Here is an 18,483-nt window from a genome sequence, read left to right as displayed (position 1 = left end):
CAAAAAGGACTGCACTCAGCACAGACCCTTGTGGCGCTCCTTCCTGTAAAAATGTCATAGAAAGCGAGTTGTGGTATCGAACTTGGAACGAACGAGTCCTGAGAAAGTTCCTGATGAATATAGGAAGGTTGCCTTGTAGACCTAGAGCATGGAGGTCACTGAGAATGCCATGACACCAGGTAGTATCAAATGACTTTTCTATGTCTATGGAAACCATAACAAGATGTTCATTTTTTTACAAAGACATTATGAATTGCAAACTCAGCTTTGATCACGAGATCTAAGGAGGACCTGTTCTTTCGAAAGCCATGCTGATTATTACTAATTAGTTGTTGCGTTTCGATGATCCAAACAAGAGAATTATGGATCATTTTTTCAAGTAATTTACTTGAAAAAAAAGGCAAGAACTGTGGCATGATGCCAAGAGCTGGGATAAATGTTTTCCATAAAAATCCGGTTAAAGTAGACCAGCAGTATTTGTAAATTTTTGTCACCAAGGTTTTGTAACATAATGTAAGATATTCTATCTGGCCCAGAGGCACTGCTGCGCATTGTTTTAATGACATGTAGAAGTTCATGATATTGAAGAGGCTGGTTATACGGAAGGAAAACTGAGGTTCGAAAGTTGATGGCTCGTTATTCAGTCTTGGTCTTTATTTTCTGAAAATCCAGAGAATAAGTTGATGCCGCTGAAACTTGGGCAAAGGTTTTGCCCAAAGCATTTACTATTTCCTCGGCAGTAGAGAGTTCCTGCCCATTCCATGAAAGAATTGGTGAAGGGGGTGGTTGGAAATTTTCCAGAAATCTGCCTGATTTTCTTCCATATTAACCTGGAGTTAGTGTTTCTGTTTATGGTAGATGCAAACCGAATCCAAAAATTTTCCTTGGCTTCTCTTTGAATGCGACGTGTTTTGCTCCTAGTTTCTTGTAATTGATAAGATTAGCCGTGGTTGGGGATCTACAAAATAAATTCCACGCTTTATTTTTTAACTTCTTAGTTATTGTGCATTCTTGATTCCACCAATAGTTAAGGTGCCGTCGGGATTGGGGATTCGACAACGGAATTGAACATTTAGCTGCAGATAGTAGGCGTGAAGTGATATAATCTGTGGCTTCATCTATCGACTGTGTTCGTATATATTGCTCATCCAGGGTGACAGCTTATTGAAATTTGACCCAGTTGGCTTGAGAGAACTTCCATTTCCTGCAGGGTATAGCTAATGGTGGTTATGCAGTGAACAGATCACAAATAATCGGGAAATGGTCATTGCCCATAGGATTGTCCATAACAGACCATCCTATGATTGGAAACAGAATCGGGGAACATATTGATAGATCGATTGCAGAGGTTTGTCCAGTTGGTAGTTGTATGTGAGTGGGTGCATCAGTATTAAGAACATTAAGGTTTTGCTTATCCAGAAAGGTTTCAACTAAGCAGCCATGTATATCTAATTTTGTCGATCCCCATAAGGGGTTGTGGCCATTGGCAGGTTTTCAAGATCTTGGTAAGAGAAGGTATGACTTGGTGGGAGATAGACTGATACTAGTGTTAAAGCAATCTGGGTTATCAAACGCACGGCGACAACGTCAAGTTCAGTTTGCAAAACAATTTGCTTGGTCGGGATCTTTGAGCTGACCCCCCACGGGCAGCATTTGAAGTATTACGATCGTGTCAATAGATGGCATAGTTCTTTATGTTGGTGGAAATTTGAGGAGTTAGATAGGTTTCCTGTAGACAGAAACCAACTGGAGAGTAGCGGTTAATTAGGACTTGAATATCATTAAGGTTGCTACGAAATCCTCTACAATTCCATTGTAGAATATAAGGCATTACTGATGTTTAGTAGAAGAAGCTGCTTCTGACTGTTTTTTTAATGTGACTGTCTTGTGATGTTCAGGCTTTGGTTTGTCTTTTTTTGAGAATAATGATCGACCAGTGTCCATTTCTTCTTCCGCATATATTTCTAAGATCAGTTCTTCTTGTCTGGATGAGTCAATTGTATCCACAGACGTTTCTTGGATATTCTTTTTTTCAATTTGAGTTATGATTATTCGATATAGAAGCAATCACTGGGGGAAGAGAAGGAGATGTAGCTGGTACTGTATTACCAGTATTACTTGCCTGATTCAACTGTTTCGGGACATTGGACTGTTGCTGAGAGAGAACAGTCTGAGCTCAGTCAGAGATTGAGGTGTTTGAAGGGACTGTAACATCAGTTTGGGTGGCCACTGATTGATATTTTTGCACAATATTGGTGTACGTATGTTTATTCATATTGGGAGCAAGTAATTTCCGTGCTTCTTGAAAGCTTACTTTTTTTTCTATCTTATATTTAACGATTTGCTTTTCAGTTTTCCATCTGTCACATGTCCTTGAGTAGGCAGGATGGTTTCCTTTACAGTTAGGGCAAGTCATTTCTTTTGCCAAGCAGTCACTTTGGGTGTGGTCAGCAGACCCACAATTAGGACAAACTTGGTTTCCTCTGCACGCCGTTTGAGAGTGGCCATATTTCTGGCACTTAAAACATCTCAATGGGTTAGGAATATATGGTCTAATGCGGCAGAGTAGATAGTCTGCTTTTATTGATGGTGGTAGATTTGGCATGTTAAAAGTTAGAATAATATTCCTTGTAGGTGTGAGTATATTTTCTCTTTTCACCATAATTCTTTTCACAGCAATGACATTTTGATCTTGAAGCTCTTGTGTTATCTCCTCCTCCGTAACATTCAATAGATCCCAGCTGGATATAACACCGTTAGATGTATTTAGGGTTGCATGGGGAGAAACTTTTACTGGAATTCCAGCAAAGCTTATAAGTTTTAACAGTTTCTCTGAATGTCTACAGTTCACTGTTTCCAATAGAAGGTTGCCTGATTGCAGTCTCTTGACTGTCTTAGGAGATCCTGTCAGACTTTCCAGGAGTTTCTGGATAAGGAATGGAGAGAGCTTACTGAGAGGCTCATCTGCAAGAGAGTGCATTACAAGAAATGCAGGATAATTTGTCAATGAGGAAGTGGTTTTCAACCTCTTGGGTTGCAACGTGTTATGGTCAATGTCTAACTCTGGCCAAGAGCTTGTCGACTCTAGAGGCAGAAACGTATTTTGGTCCATGCTTGTTCCTTTTGGCCCTTGGCAGATTAGCTTTTTCTGCCAAGATTTCCGGCCCCGCCACGGGGAGGCAGGAGCAGTGCCTGGTGTGACCAAGCATAAAGTAGTAAGTGTTAGTAAAAGAAATATGAAAAATAAAGAAAGGTAGCTTTTCTTTCTTGCTCTGTACAAGTACTTTTGTAACAGTAGCTGATATTAAATAAATAAATAAATTTCTTAAGGGCAGGAAAATAACTCTAAATCACTTTTGGATAATCACACATTAAGCACAGAGAAAATGCTCGATCACAATCAATTGGCACCCGGGGCCGCTCTCCTAGAAATCCTGGAATATCTTCTCCAATGTCACTAACCTTTCCAGAAACATATCTGACCCAACTATACTGTTGAAGTGTTGACATTTTCTTGTGTGTATATATATATCTGTTCATTTCTTCCTGAAGGTTCTTCAAATAACTCTCAAAAACAGACAGCATCACAAGTGTCGTGAATCTTCTAGCATCCCACTCAATTCTGGGATGGAAAGGCAGCTGTTTTTCCTTTGGTTATTTTTTCTTTCCACAGGCCAAATTTTTTTGTAAAAGAAGCAATTATTTCATTGGTGTCAACCACAGTTTTATTTCAGTCCTGCATCTCTAAATTCAGTTCATTCAAGTGAGAGAAGATGTCAGCTATGTATGCCAACTTTATCAGCCAAGCAGCATCCTTGAATTTTTTTGAAAAGGGATGCTTCTCCACTAGGCAAACTTTTACTTCAGTTCTCAATTCACAAACTTGTTTCAGGATCATGCCTCAAGAAATCCAACAGAATTCAGAGTGAAACAAATCCTGGTGATGTGATCCCATTTCTTCACACATTTTATGGAAAATGCATGAGTTCAAAGCATTGGCCTTTATAAAATTCACAATAAGGGTAGCATCATTTAAGAAACGTGTAGCTCTGGCTGCAACCACTGGGAAGCCAGATTTTCCTGATATAAAAAATTGGTGAATTATGATAAGTTCACGATTTTCTGCCTTAACTCTACCTGCAAATCCTGTATGACTTCCCATCATAGACAGAGCTATATCAGTGTGTATACAGCCATACAGCTCAACCAGTCAAGGCAATGTTTCTTGAGAAAATCATTCACCATATTAAAAATGTCTTCTCCAGTGGTGGTCATTGACATGGCCACGCAGAAGAGAAATTCCTACAAAAAGACACTCTCCTTTGTACCTCATGAAAACCATGAGTTTTCATGACATTGCAAATGTCAGTTTACATTTGCAATGCAATGTCAACAGCTTCACTGATCTGCAATGAAAATTTCACAACTTTTTTAAAGCCACAACTAATCGAGCCAAAATGTCCTCTGACATGAGATCAATTTGTCGTTTAATAGTATTATTGGAAAGTGGTACTGCTTTTAGTTATTTGGCTGTAACTGCTCCATAAACAATTTTCATCATTGCTACTACTATGGCTGGTGAGCCAGCAACAGTAGCAATAGTTAAAAATGTTGAGGGTGAAATGATCTGACTTTCTTTTGCTTGTTATTTATATTTCCAATAACCAAATGGCTTATCAACAAGATTAGGATTAACTAAATACAAATGACATTTCAGTTTATTTTCTTTCATCAATTCAGTTGTCAGTACAATCGATCTGCAATGAAAATTTTCCAGCTTTTTTTCAGAATCACAACTAGTTGAGCCAAAATGTCAGAGGACATTTTGGCTCAACATCATTTAATAGTATTACTGGAAAGTGGTACTGATTTTAGTTTTTTTGCTGTATCTGCTCCATAAACAGTTTTCACCATTGATATTATCGCTGGTTTCACCAGCAAAACAATAGCAATAGTGAAAACTTGTAGGCATTGAATATACTGGGGTTGGATATTTCCAGCTGAGACCACACACAAGGGTGCATAAATTCAAATTGAGGAAGGATGGTTGCAGGATAAATTATAAAAGTTTGCCTTTGGCCAGCAGATGGTGGATTGTTGGGAAAAACATCCATCTGTTGTTGTGGAAATAGGTTGTTTGAATAAATTCAAGAAAGAATTAGGTAAACTATTGGAAGGGATGGACAGCTGACGTTGGTATTTTTTTTTTTTTTTTTTTGCCTGGTGCCTTATAAGCTTGCTTTCTTATATCATTTACTACTATTAATAATAATAATATGCATCCAATGCATTTTTCTTCTGTGCCATAAGTCTCATTAGTTCATCTGACATCCATTTAGGCCAAAACCTTGGACAGTACTTCTTAATTGGTATGAAAAGCCTAGTAGCTTCCAAGATTAATTCCTTGAATGCTTCCCATTTAGAATTTGATGTTGGTAACATCGTCAGTTGGTCCCACTGTATAAAATTTAATAAATCTCTGAGACCAGTGTAATTACCTTTATGAAAGCAAAAACCCTTCCCTTTACCCCTAATGGTAGTTACATCTTTAAGTAAATCCCACATCAGTACACTGTACACTGTGATCACTGTCACCTAGTGGTTCCTTTATCTGCAGATTCCTAATGCATGAAGAATAACTGTTGATAATCAGATCAAGAGTATTACTCCCTCTGGTTGACTCTTGAACATGCTGCTGTAGAAAACAAACACCCAATAAATCCAAAAAAGTCTTGCTGGTGTGTGTGACCAACCCGCAAGTTCCAGTTGTTAAGAAGTAATACCTCATTACTCCTTACAAAAAACTGGGGTGCAACATGTCATTGAAGATGCATTTCTTGCACTGAGACTTTGGTTTGTTCCCACACATGATGCCATCGGCGACGAACATGGTGAGTGCTTCCATCAAGACATTGCAGCAATGGAACAAAAGCAAACGGAGTGCTGTCATGTTAAACAATTATTGTTGGATGGTAAAAAGGGATGCTCCCGAAGCTGAATACAATCAAAAGGCGAAAAGATCTTGTGTTTGATACAGGAGTGTTCATAGCTACATAATACAACCATAAAAATAAAAAATACCTTGTATAAATATAAAAAAAACTATTTTTTACGAGAACAAGAGCCAATCTGCCATTTTAAGTACCATTTCCGTGTTTAGCACCCGAAAATCTAAAAAGCAGATTCTGCTGACAAGGCTAGTAGTGGGAGCCAGAAGTGTTCAAAACCACTAAGTGGATTATCTTATTGTTTTTCTATAAAGTTTGATTTAAATTTAGTAGTATAGTATTTTTTTGTGATTTTCTCATTGATTTGGTTTATTTATTCTTTACTTGGCATTGTATCGATAGTAGCTTTCGAATTCTGCCGTCATTATTTTCTTAGCGATATAGCAGATACTAGAAGTTTCTACGTAACTTGATAGCAGTGTAATCAGTATCAGCAGAGGATTATAAACTATAAATTTTAGCACTACTTACATGTTTTAATAAATTAACCTATCACGTAGACCAAAACGTACAACAGTAATATTCATAGATTTTTGAATCGGTGATCTGGCGTAGATATAACATCGCAAATAGATAGCACGAGAGTTCGAACCATGTAGGTCGAAATAGATAGTTAAATTTATTATCTATTATGGCTACTTAGATTTACAAACGTAACATTACAACTTAATACATATAACTTAAACTTAATAGGAGATATAAAATTCATATAAAATTAACTCGGTAGGAGGTGAAAACTTGATACTGAAATATAGTAGTAATATTAAACTGTTAAGAAGCAAAGGGAAGATAACATGAGTTATCAAATGTCTAATGCTCCAAAACACACAACGCAGCAGTAAAGGAAGCAAAAGGATATAAATAATGTGTGGTTTGTAACATAAATAAAGTGTCTGTGAAAATGAAAAATACACCAAGTGCCTAAACTAAGAGAAGTTTAAGGGATAGTAGAAAGTGGAAATGAAGTAGTGGTGAAAGTGTAAAGAAATTGAAAAACCTAGTACAAAAATGAACTACGATTGAGGAAGCAAACAATATACAAAAATAATTTTATACAAATAAATAAATAAATAACACTGTATTCAGATATGGGAGGGCAATTTTAGCAAGAGGTCAAATCTAGGGATGCCAAATATGCAAAATCTGAATACAGTAAATGAAAAGATAATACATAGCAAGGAATTTCATCAGAGGACTACTCCTGACCACATATCAGGCACAGCATTTCAAAACTTGTCTATAGCATTAGAAAAAGGGTGGGAGCAAATATGCAGCCTTTATCATAATACTAACAGACAAGGTAGTCCCTATGCAGTGTAAAAATTAAGTTAATAATGTAATTTTTAAATTTAATACAAATTTACAAAAGTGTAGCGCGAAATATAACACAAATGTTTGTACCGTGCAGAAGGAGTAAAAAGTAATTAAATTAACGTGGTTAAAAAATGAAAAAATTCAAATATACAAGCAGAGAAATTTGATCAAAAAGTGTTGACAAGCAAATGGTATAAGGGAATGGTAAAATTCTTGGAGTGGGAAGGGGAGAAAAAGATGGTCAAAAGAAGGCGAAAATAGTGATAGGATGCAGAATAGTCAGAGCATTCATTGACTATCATGGTCAGAAGTAGTCCCCTAATGAAATTCCTGGCTATGTTTCATCTTTTCATTTACTGTATTCAGATTTTGCATATTTGCCATCTCTTGTTTCGACCTCTTGGTAAAATTGCCCTCCCATACCCGAATACAGTGTTATTTATTTATTTGTATAAAATTATTTTTGTATATTGTTTGTTTCTTCAGTCGCAGTTCATTTTTGTATAAGGTTTTTCAAATTCTTTCACTTTTTCATCATTACTTCACTTCCAGTTTCTACTATCCCTTAAACCTTATCCCTTAGTTCAGGCACTTTATATTTTTCATTTCCATTTTCACAGACACTTTATTTATGTTACAAAACCACACATTATATATATAATAATATATATATAAGTAAGTAAGTATGTTGTTGTTTCCATAAGCAGTCCATAAGTTGTTTCCATAAGCAGTAAGTATATATTTAGGTCTAGTAAGTTTATATTTTGTATTAATTTATCTAAATGTATGTTGTTTCCATAAGCAGTCCATGTCTAGCTAATGGGAAGCAAAGTTAGGAAAGTACTTAGGATAGCAACAGACACTCCTGCCCTCGTATTGCACTAATAGCTCAGAGTGTTGAAGAATTTCAGGGGAAGGACAGTGAAAAAAATATAACTGAAGAAAATACAGTTGGTGCTCAGGTAATCCCGAGGCGCAAGTTCCCGTCCGTATATTAGTAATGGCCCTGGATTGGGTAGGTTTTTGCAATTTGGAAGGAGATGTCTTTGTATCTCTGTATATCCGAAATGTTATGTTAATGTCTACACTAAGGCTTAAATAAATCCTAAAGCTATTAACTATTAAAATTAAAAATACAGTCAGTCCTCGTATAGCACGATAGTTGTGTTCCTAGAAACCATCGTGCAATGCAAAATCGTGCAATATAAACAACAGGCCCTATGGGAAAAATAGGGTTAGGTGCCGACCACCCAAGGTTGAACACACATTTGTAACCAAAACATTACCAAACACAATAAATAATTGTAATAAAATACATACGTATTCTATTACAACTATTACATAATAAAATATTGCTAATGCTTTTGCTTCTATCATAAGCAAACTTGTTTTTTGTTTTATTTTCTATCCAAACAGTTGATACCATTGCATCTCTTCCAATTCTTTGTGTCTTAATCTAATGGATTTTAATTACACTTTGAGTTTTCCTGCTATGAAAGTTGTTTTTATTTTCTCTGCATTCTTTGTAATTCTCGGCGTTGCCTCATTTAGGTCTGTAGCACATGCAATATCACATGGTCTTTCATTTCGCTCAAAGCGTTTCACAGTTTCATATTTTTTCGCTATCGACAGTGGCAGACTGGCCATAAGCCTTACCGGGGAAACCCCGGTGGGCCGGAGGCTGGTGTGATTTTGGCCATAAACCGTGGTATGAGGCCACTATAAATTTTTCCGGCTAAGAATTTTTGACCCAATCAGCCTCTGTTTATCGATATTGCTTTTCTTTTTCTCTCTGAATCTGTAGTGTCTTTCATAAAGGCAACTACAACATTTGCTTTCATAAAGGCAACTACAACGGTCTCAGGCAATTTTAAAAATCTATTCAATGTGACCAACTGATGATGTTACCAACAGGGAATTCTAAATAGGAAGCATTCAGGAAAGTAACTGTAGGGGCTACTATGCTTTTTTATACAAACAAAGAGATACTGTTCAATGCTCAGACCTAAATAGATGTCAGATGAGCTTATGAGACTAGTGGTAGAGAATAAAAATGTATGGGATGCTTATAAATTATTAGGTCTTATGAATTATTAGGTCAAAGTTGGTCGACTTTGAACGGTACCGGCAGCTAAACCGAGAAGTCCGACAGAGGATGACAGCGGAAAGAGAAGCATACTGGAACCAAGTGGCAGACGATCTTGAAGTGGCGGCATCCAAGAACGAGTATCGCACTCTCTACCGCACCCTCAGATGTCTGAGTGGAAAGACCAAATTGACTAGTGACAACATCAAGAATGCTGATGGGACCTTCATGCGATCACCGTCCAAACGCCTGCAACAGTGGAGTGAATTCTTCAAAGCATTGTATAATCACGACCCACTTCAGGGACCGCCTGAAGCCGCACTATCGAACGATCCCCCCTGAAGTCTCCATGGTCGATGTTGAGCCTACAGTAGAAGAAGTGAAAGCAGCCATACAATCCCTAAAGAATGGCAGGGCACCAGGAGTGGACCAAGTCACCACAGAAGCGATCAAAGCCGGGGGAAATGTACTGCTTCGCCGACTACACTCACTCCTCAAAACCATCTGGTGCACTGAACAAATTCCGCTAACATGGAGGAAAGCCATTATCGTACCGATCCACAAGAAAGGTGATAACCGGGATTGCAAGAACTACCGTGGCATCAGCCTCCTTTCCATCATCGGAAAGGTCTTTATGAAGATCATCCAGTCAAGGCTGCAAAAACATCGTGAGCAAACCAGTCGAGAAGAACAGGTGGGATTTAGACCCGGGCGAGGATGCTGTGATCAAATCTTTGCCATCCGTCAGCTGATGGAGGAGAGGATCCGGTGTGGACAGCGAACTGTCATTGTTTTCATTGACTTTAAGTCTGCTTTCAACTCTGTCCATCGGCCTGCCTTATGGAAACTACTAGAGGTCGAACATGTACCTCGAAAAGTCATCACACTCCTCCAAACTGCATACAACGGTTTAACCAGCCAGGTGCACATCCAGAACGATTTATCTGAGGAATTTACCATCCAAACTGAAGTCCGCCAAGGGGATGTAGCCTCCCCGTTGCTTTTCAACATCATGGTCGACGCCATTATGAGGCAAGCATTCAGAAACAGGCGGGGGGCATACAATATGACAAGGATCACTATGTGACTGACCTGATGTTTGCTGATGATAGTGCTATCTTTGCTGGTAATGACTCCGAAGCCACGGACATTCTCTACGACATTGCCCGCATTGCCCGGCCATACGGTTTGAAGATCAATGCTGATAAGACAAAGGCCCTGACAACAGATGGGTCGCAAGCCATCTATCTCGATGGCGTCCAGATCGAGCAAGTACAGGACTTTAAATACCTTGGGTCGCTGGTCCAGGAGAAGAAAGTTGCATCTACCATGGAAATCCACAGCAGAATTGGACAGGCGGCCACTGCGTTCGCCTCGCTCAAATGGTGTTCTGTGGAAGAGGACCAACATTTCCTCAAAGACTAAAATCCGACTCTTCCGGACTTTGATCCTGCCCATTCTCCTTTACGGATCAGAAACATGGATTTGTCTCAAGCTAGATTTAAACAAACTTGAGGTATTCCAAATGCGATGCCTGCGGCAGATTTTGGGAATCTCACTTCGTGACCGCATCACTAATGATACCATCCGCATCAGATGCCAACAGCAACCAACCATTGCCGACCAAATCCAGAAGTGAAGGCTTAGATGGTTTGGCCACGTATGTAGAATGGGCACGAACAGAATACCATCCACACTCCTTTGGAGACAACGACCCACCCAATGGAGCATCCAACGGACCGCGCCTAGAAAAACGTGGGCAAGCAAGTGGAAAATGACTTGAAGAGCCGACGTCTCGACCTTAACCAGGCCAGGACTGACGCCATGGATTGTAAAGTATGGAAGAACATCAGAGAGCAAGTCCGAAACCCTGCGGCACCTACAGCAGCATACTGGTTGCGTGGCCAACCGCCACCCCCAGCTGCCAGCTAAGGACCAAGAAGAAGAAGAAGAAGAAGAAGAAGAAGGTGTTAGATTATCTGCCTTAGCTTATGTAACCCACTCTGTGGGTTAGACAAGCTAAGGCAGATCACAAGAATTCTCTGGAGAATAAGGCAAAAGAAAAAAAAAAAAAAAAAAAAAAGCAGCAAAGACTACTTATATAAATACCATATGGAAAGATATGAATCACACTGGCCATTACATATGAATGGTATAACAGTTGATCCTGCTCAGGTTGCTGATAAAATGTATAGATATTTTTATCTATATTCATATACAAGTAATTTTTGAAGGATAGTCATGCCAAAAGTATATGAAATTTCAGGAAGCTAAATGATGTGATAACTGAGAGAAGAGTGGAGGAGAAACTGATGCAGCTAAACAAAAAAAAAGGCACCTGGGGTCGATGGCATATATCCAATTATATTAAAGGAAGTAGCTGAGAGGCAAGCAAATCCTTAGCCATGATTATGGAGAAATGTTCAATTAATCATGTAGACAATGAATACAATCATTAACCATATTTAGCAGTCACACAGGGCTTGAACCATGGTCTACTCAAATGTCTGCTCAAATGTGCTCTCATTAAAAATTGCATGCTTCTGCTTTGAGAGTTCACCTTTTCTCAGATGCAGCAGGCCTACTAGGATTTAATAGTCGTTAAATACTAATAGGTAGTGAGTCTTATAATCCTAAAATAATTACAGTATTATTTATAGCACTATTTATATTCAGTTAAACACACTATCTATAATTCAGATACACTTACAAGAAATGTTTAGTTAACAACAGTTGTTTATTCAATCAACTTTTGAAATACTTGCTTGATTTGAATAATAAACTAAATAATGCGATCAGCAAGAAAAACTGTAAAATAAAATTTATAATGGAGTTCAAAAATCTTGACAAATTTGATGTCATCAATAATACAAGGTAATTATACAAGTTAATATCTGATGCTTTCAAACAAGAATTGCATAACAAATCAGCTAATCAGAGAAAGAGACATACAAAACCACTTCCATAAACACAAGGTTTTATTTGATAGAAAAAGTCAGCTAGAGAGTCACACAACAGACACACCAAAACTGTTAAGAAATGCACAAATCATGTACTCAAATGTTTAATATATCATTCTCACTGCATACAATGATATTAAATATCTCAGGCACAGCTGAACAATTCCAACAAATGCCTATTTTCAGATAATTATCAAGTCAGTGGGGATTGTCTCAGTATACCCTCACTTATATATCTCCAGAACCAAAAATCAGATGGGGTAAGATCTGGAGCTGCAAAATTTATTTATTTTATTTTTCTTTATAGCTCCAGAGCAAAAGCTGCAGATTCTAAAGGAAATTAATCTACTGATTCCAAAAACATCAAAATTATGCCATGTGTCAACACTGAAAGATACACTGAGAATTTAGAATTCAGTGAACAGCCAATTTCAAATATCATACAGTGATGAATATGCATTATAAACAAGTTGGATCTTATTCATTTTAGAATCCTTTAATCAAACATATAATGTACTACATACATTTTATTTCTATAGAAATGTTTGCACTCAGAGAGCTTTTTTTTTTACAGTGCATTTTGCTTTCCCCCTTAAGAAGCCAGCAATAATCTCCCATCATGGCAATATTTGGTACCTCTTTTCCCGTCATGGATACCTTGGTACCTTTTTTCCCATCATGGATATTCCTGAAAGTGTTCTCCTTGCTCACCTCATTTACAGCTCCCAATTTTTGAGGAAAAACCAAGATGTGAATGAAGAAAATGAATTTTCAAAGACATTTTGGCTACACATATCTTTCACATCATTGCAGTACAGTTGGGAGCAGACATTCATAATTATCTTCTTTCCTTCTTCCAGGAAACCCATGCACAACTGCTTTAAACTATCATAAATCTATTAGTTCAGTATCCTGCAGCTGTTTCAAATACATCATCTTTGAGGAGTTTCTTAATTTGAGGCCCAGTGAAAATTCCTCCTTTCAATTTTGCATTTGTTAAACTGGAAAACACTTCCCAGAATCCACTTCCTTCTTTATCCAGAGCTTTAACAAATTATTTATTAATCCAAGTTGTATATGCAAAGGTGGAAGAAGAACCTTTTCTGGTTCAACCAATGGAGCATACAGGTGACCCTCACTTAACACTGATAATTCGTTCCAGAAAAACAGAGCGCTAAGTGAATCTGCACTAAGCAAGAACTGCATTCCCATAAGGTAATACATGTATTTGTGAGTTGCAGTCGGTGCCATGTTTATTATTGATTTCCTAATCAATAATAAACGGTAGTGAAATGATGCACAAATGTCGGTCAAAATATTTAATATTCAAATATTTGTACATATAAAATATTCTGCATTACATACGTATATAATTATGTGGTAATTACTTACGTATCAAAATTAAACTTAAAATTCCAATTAAAATCATGAATTTAATAGATGAATTTAATCATGAAAAATGTGTCAATTTTGGGTTGTACTTTGGCACTCTTCTTTAAATCCCCCGCAGCATTACCACCCAACAATAAAGTCAACTGATCTTTTGTCGCTTTTAAACCTGGCATGTTTTTTCTTCTTCTTTCAATATGAAACTTCTTTTAGGCATTCGTTTCCAAAAAGGTCCCGATTCATCTAAGTTAAAAACTTGTTGAGAAGTATAACACATAATACCCCTCTTCAATAATTTTAACAAGTTCTTTTTTGAGTTTCGACTCCTTGATCTGCACTTGCGGCTTCTCCCTGGATTTTAAATCTATTCAACCAGCCCTTACTAGTTTTAAATGGTTCCACATTTTTTTTTTTTTTTTTTTTAGGTGAGTTTTCTTCAGATCATTATATAGGCTAATCTCTCTCTCTCTCTCTCTCTTTTTTATAATATTTAACTTAACTGAATTCTGCATTGGATATTATCTTCAATAAAATTAGTTAAAGTCTCTCCATTTCAATCCTAATAGCCTGTCTCGCCCTAGTTGCTTGCAGTGGAACAGCTGTCTTTCCCACTGCTAAAATTAATTCTTTATTTTTTATAAATGTTCTTACAGTTAAACTTGCCAGTCCTAAATTATGGCACACATCCACTTGTCGTTGACTGGAATCAATTCGCTTCAAAACGTCTAATTTAATTTTCAAATTCAGTCTTTTTCTTACATTTGTAGTCTTCGTACTACAAATGTAAGAAAATGTGACCAGACATTTTTACTTTTTCATTCTTATCCATCATTATTAACTCTTTGAAAATTTAACTGCCTTTGTTGCATTAATTATGATACAATGTTCAAGTGAACTGTCCGTTATGCACGATGTCTAATACTGTACTGAGTGATGGCTAGACTTTGGATAAATGCATATAACGCAAATATTACAAGCAATATACTTGATCATTTTTTAAAATGTTGTCTCGGAACTGCGTAATAAGTCACTAAACTGCAATTAAATTAGCGTGCGAGAAAATGTCACTGAGAGTGGGAAAATTTCTCAAGTCAGCTTGGGAAACGTTTTAATGTTGTTTTGCTATTCATTTTCAAGCTATTGACTCCATCAAATGAACCGATTTCGTTAAATATGCCAAAATGCAATTTGTAAAATAGCGTTATAGTAATTTGTGACAGCATTACAGGTTATAATATAAGAACAGCATTATAGCAAATCAGTGTAAAGTGAACTGCGTCATAATGAGGACCTGCTGTATTTTATTCGTGGTAAAAATTCCACCTTCTTTTTCCGCTGCTGAACAATTTTTTTTTCTGTTGCACAACTGTTCCACAACAACTATTGTTTGTTTGTTTGTTATTTGGTTTTAAGGAGCATTAGCAACTAAGGCCATATTGCTCCGGGGACATGCGGTCGTCATTCCCTGACCTTTCCGCATCCTCCTGCCCACCTGGCTACGGAGGCGCCTCCACAACTATTAAACAAAAACAGTACTTTGTGAAACTTCACTTTGAGTAATTAAGTTACCTTAAAATTATCACAAACATTCCAAGCATAGTCATGGTTCTTTATTGCATTCAGGATCTAGACATACTTTCATATGTTTCTTTCAAACCAACAGCATGAAGCAGAGGAACTGCCGGGAATGTATTTCCACTGAGCAGCAAAACTACTTTTAAACTTAATTTTGAACCATCAATAAATACATGCCATTCATTAAGACTGTGTTCAATACCCAGTTCACTCAACTCTCCTTCATGATGAAATATTTTGAAAACACTTGGTAACATTTTTAATATACTGTAATTTTAGTTCCTGCTTCAGGTAACTAGTTGCCTGAAATTTCAGGCAACTAATTCTGCTTGCTCTAAATCATTAACTCTTCTTGTCAAAATTAAGTGTCGTGTGGTATAAATTTCTGGCTGATAGTAGTTCAAATCTGTTGAAGTGGATGGTCTAACAAAGTTTTAAACATACAAATCCACACTATATTCATCACCCACAACTATCCCATTATTTTAGGGGCACTGCTATCAATAGGTCATTATGTGAAATAAGCCTTATTGCAAATGATGTTAAGATATTTGATGTTGTGCTTGCTTTTTCTGAGCAAGCACAACTGTTTTTGTCATGCAGAAATAGCAATCATCAATGTGGTTGCATGGTTCTCGCCACACCACAGAACAGCAAATCAGCTAACTGGCAAAACTTTTTAAGTTTTGCCAGTTAGCTGATTTGTTAAAAACTTTGTTAAAAAGGATAACACAAAACTTTTTAACAAATCCTTTTTAATAAAAGAATTTGTTAAAAAGCATAAGTGCAGCCCAAGCTCTATCCTTATCACCAATCTCACAACCAAAGTCAGAGAATACGCATGCTTAGTAATACTGTAATATTCTACAGTAATATTCTTCCTCTGAGTTTTTGTTGTAAACAATCTATACAGGTAGCAGAAACTGTTAGGTGATTCAAACACTTCCTTTTCTTCTGCTTAAACATTCCAGAATACACTGCTAAGCAAAACACAGAAGAAACAAACAATATGCAACAGATACGCAGATAAACTGAACATGCACTCATGCTACAACTTTCTTTCCATTACTGAAAGAGGTGGGAGGCAGGCAGACAAGGTTGAACATGTTAACCCTAACCAACATTACTAACATCTATGAGCACAGGCAAACATTATTTGCGGTTAATACAACAGATCAGTGTCATATCTGCTTCCTTACACTGAAACAAGATATACGTATTATGGGTTAAATGCAAAACTTGTGCATATAAAAATTGTGATGATTCAAATTTTTTAAAATTATTTTTGAAATATATACATAAAAATTGACTGCAAACAGCTGATAAATTTTTGGAGGTAAAAAAAAAAAAAAATCCTGTGACCAGTGTAATTCTTGAACAAATGCTGAGAAAAGGAAAGCAGGTGTCAATATTGTGCAGTAGTGCACCATTTTCTGAAACCATTACTATGTTCAGCACAATCATGTTCATGGCAGTAGGGCTCCTCAACAAATGCCTGCAAGATGCATGGACACTATATATCAATCACCATGCATGCTCACATACCACTGCAGCATCATCTCTTCAGAAAAATAGAAAGAATGAAGTAATGAATTCATCTGCCTGGCACCTGCACACTGTGTAGTGGAATCTAAAAATACATGTGGGACCTGATGGTGGTGGCTCTCAAAATGAAGCATAAATGGTGTTGGGTCAGCTAACAGGTATTCAACTTTTTTTTTTTTTTTTTTTTATTTATTTCTGAAAATGTCTGGAGTGTTTGTAAATTCTGCTTAATGTGAAAACTTTAGTTTTCACATTAAGCAGAATTTTTTTGAAAGATTTATTGTTTTCACAATGCGAAAACAATAAATCTTTCAAAAACAACTAGAGTAAGATGGCAGTGTTTAACTCAACTAGAGGGAGAAAAAAAATAGGTAACCTAAAATGCAACAACAACAACAGCACCATGCCACTTCTTAAGCAAAAAGCCAAAATAGTTGCAAATATGAGAGCACCTCACTTGAGGGGTAAGTTCTCACATGCAATTTCTACATGAAAATCATAAAAAATTAATTCAGAAACTATCAGTAAAGTTTGACTATATTTAGGAAGGTAGAAAAAATTTCAGAATTTTAACCATTGATTAACAGTTAACATGGGAACATTATTTTTGGGGTCACCTGTCAGGTGATTCATCACAACTGCCAGGTTAATGAGACTCAGAAAAGAAAAAAATAATATATATTTATATTTTTGTGGGTACTTGAAGCAACACTGAGAAGTGGGCCTTCTCTGAGTCTTCACTTATTCTCTCTGGGCCTTCACTTATTCTCTCTAAAGCTGTAGACAAAGTTTTAGAGAGCATTCTATTTACACAGTCTTAAAGTTTTTGGATAAATGGCACTATTAATAACTGCAGTTATTGGATCTTCTCATATGATCTTCAAATCTTCCTACAGTTCTGAATCAGTGAATGAGTGCCCAAAGAGCAGAGAATACATATTTTCCTACAAGTGAAACAGTACAATTGAACCGTTGTACTTTCTCCTGAACAAAGAAACAATCTGACTCGAAGAGCACTGTCTTGTAACGTAACCGCTAGATATGTGACTCTGTTCAGTGTTTCTCTCATGTTTTATAAGGTTATAATTCTTCAAATAGGCTTCTGGAGTTGGGTAAGTTCTGAGTCATAATAACTGTAATGGAATAAACCAACTGTATACGACTGAAACTTTATTAAAATAATAAAATAAGAGAGGATTTTTTTTTTTTTTTTTGCAAAAATAAAATACACTGACACTGTAAAGTTAAAAGCAATGAAATGGATAAAGTTAAAATATATAAAATCTATAGCTTTTAACTCTACAGTTGTATTTTATTTTTACAAAAAATAAAAAATTACCCTCTCTTATTTTATTATTATTTTAATCAAGTTTCAGTCATATACGGCTGGTGTATTTCATTGCAGTTATGAGTTTATAAATTTACAGACACTTCATACAAATTTATTTGCATACCTGTTATACTTTCATTATGCTATCTAGTTAAATTTATTTCTTTTTGTGAATAAAACCGAATATTTATGGCATTTACATAATACCTGTTTAAAATAATCAGGATCTTCATAATCATCCTGATCCCTTCATAATCAGGATCTTCATAATCATCC

General features: G+C 36.6%; 1 protein-coding gene across 3 annotated transcripts in view; it reads right to left on the bottom strand.

Annotated features, from left to right (window-relative positions):
- Positions 1 to 18,483, bottom strand: part of Cdc27 (cell division cycle protein 27) — a 472,030-nt gene that overhangs the window by 331,764 nt on the left and 121,783 nt on the right. The window lies entirely within an intron of this gene.

This window comes from Mastigoproctus giganteus, chromosome 14 (assembly GCF_048544385.1).
Source record: "Mastigoproctus giganteus isolate SK-2022 chromosome 14, ASM4854438v1, whole genome shotgun sequence".
Classification (NCBI taxonomy): domain Eukaryota; kingdom Metazoa; phylum Arthropoda; class Arachnida; order Uropygi; family Thelyphonidae; genus Mastigoproctus; species Mastigoproctus giganteus.
Note: the sequence above shows the minus strand (reverse complement) of the source record. Positions and strands in the feature narration are given on the sequence as shown.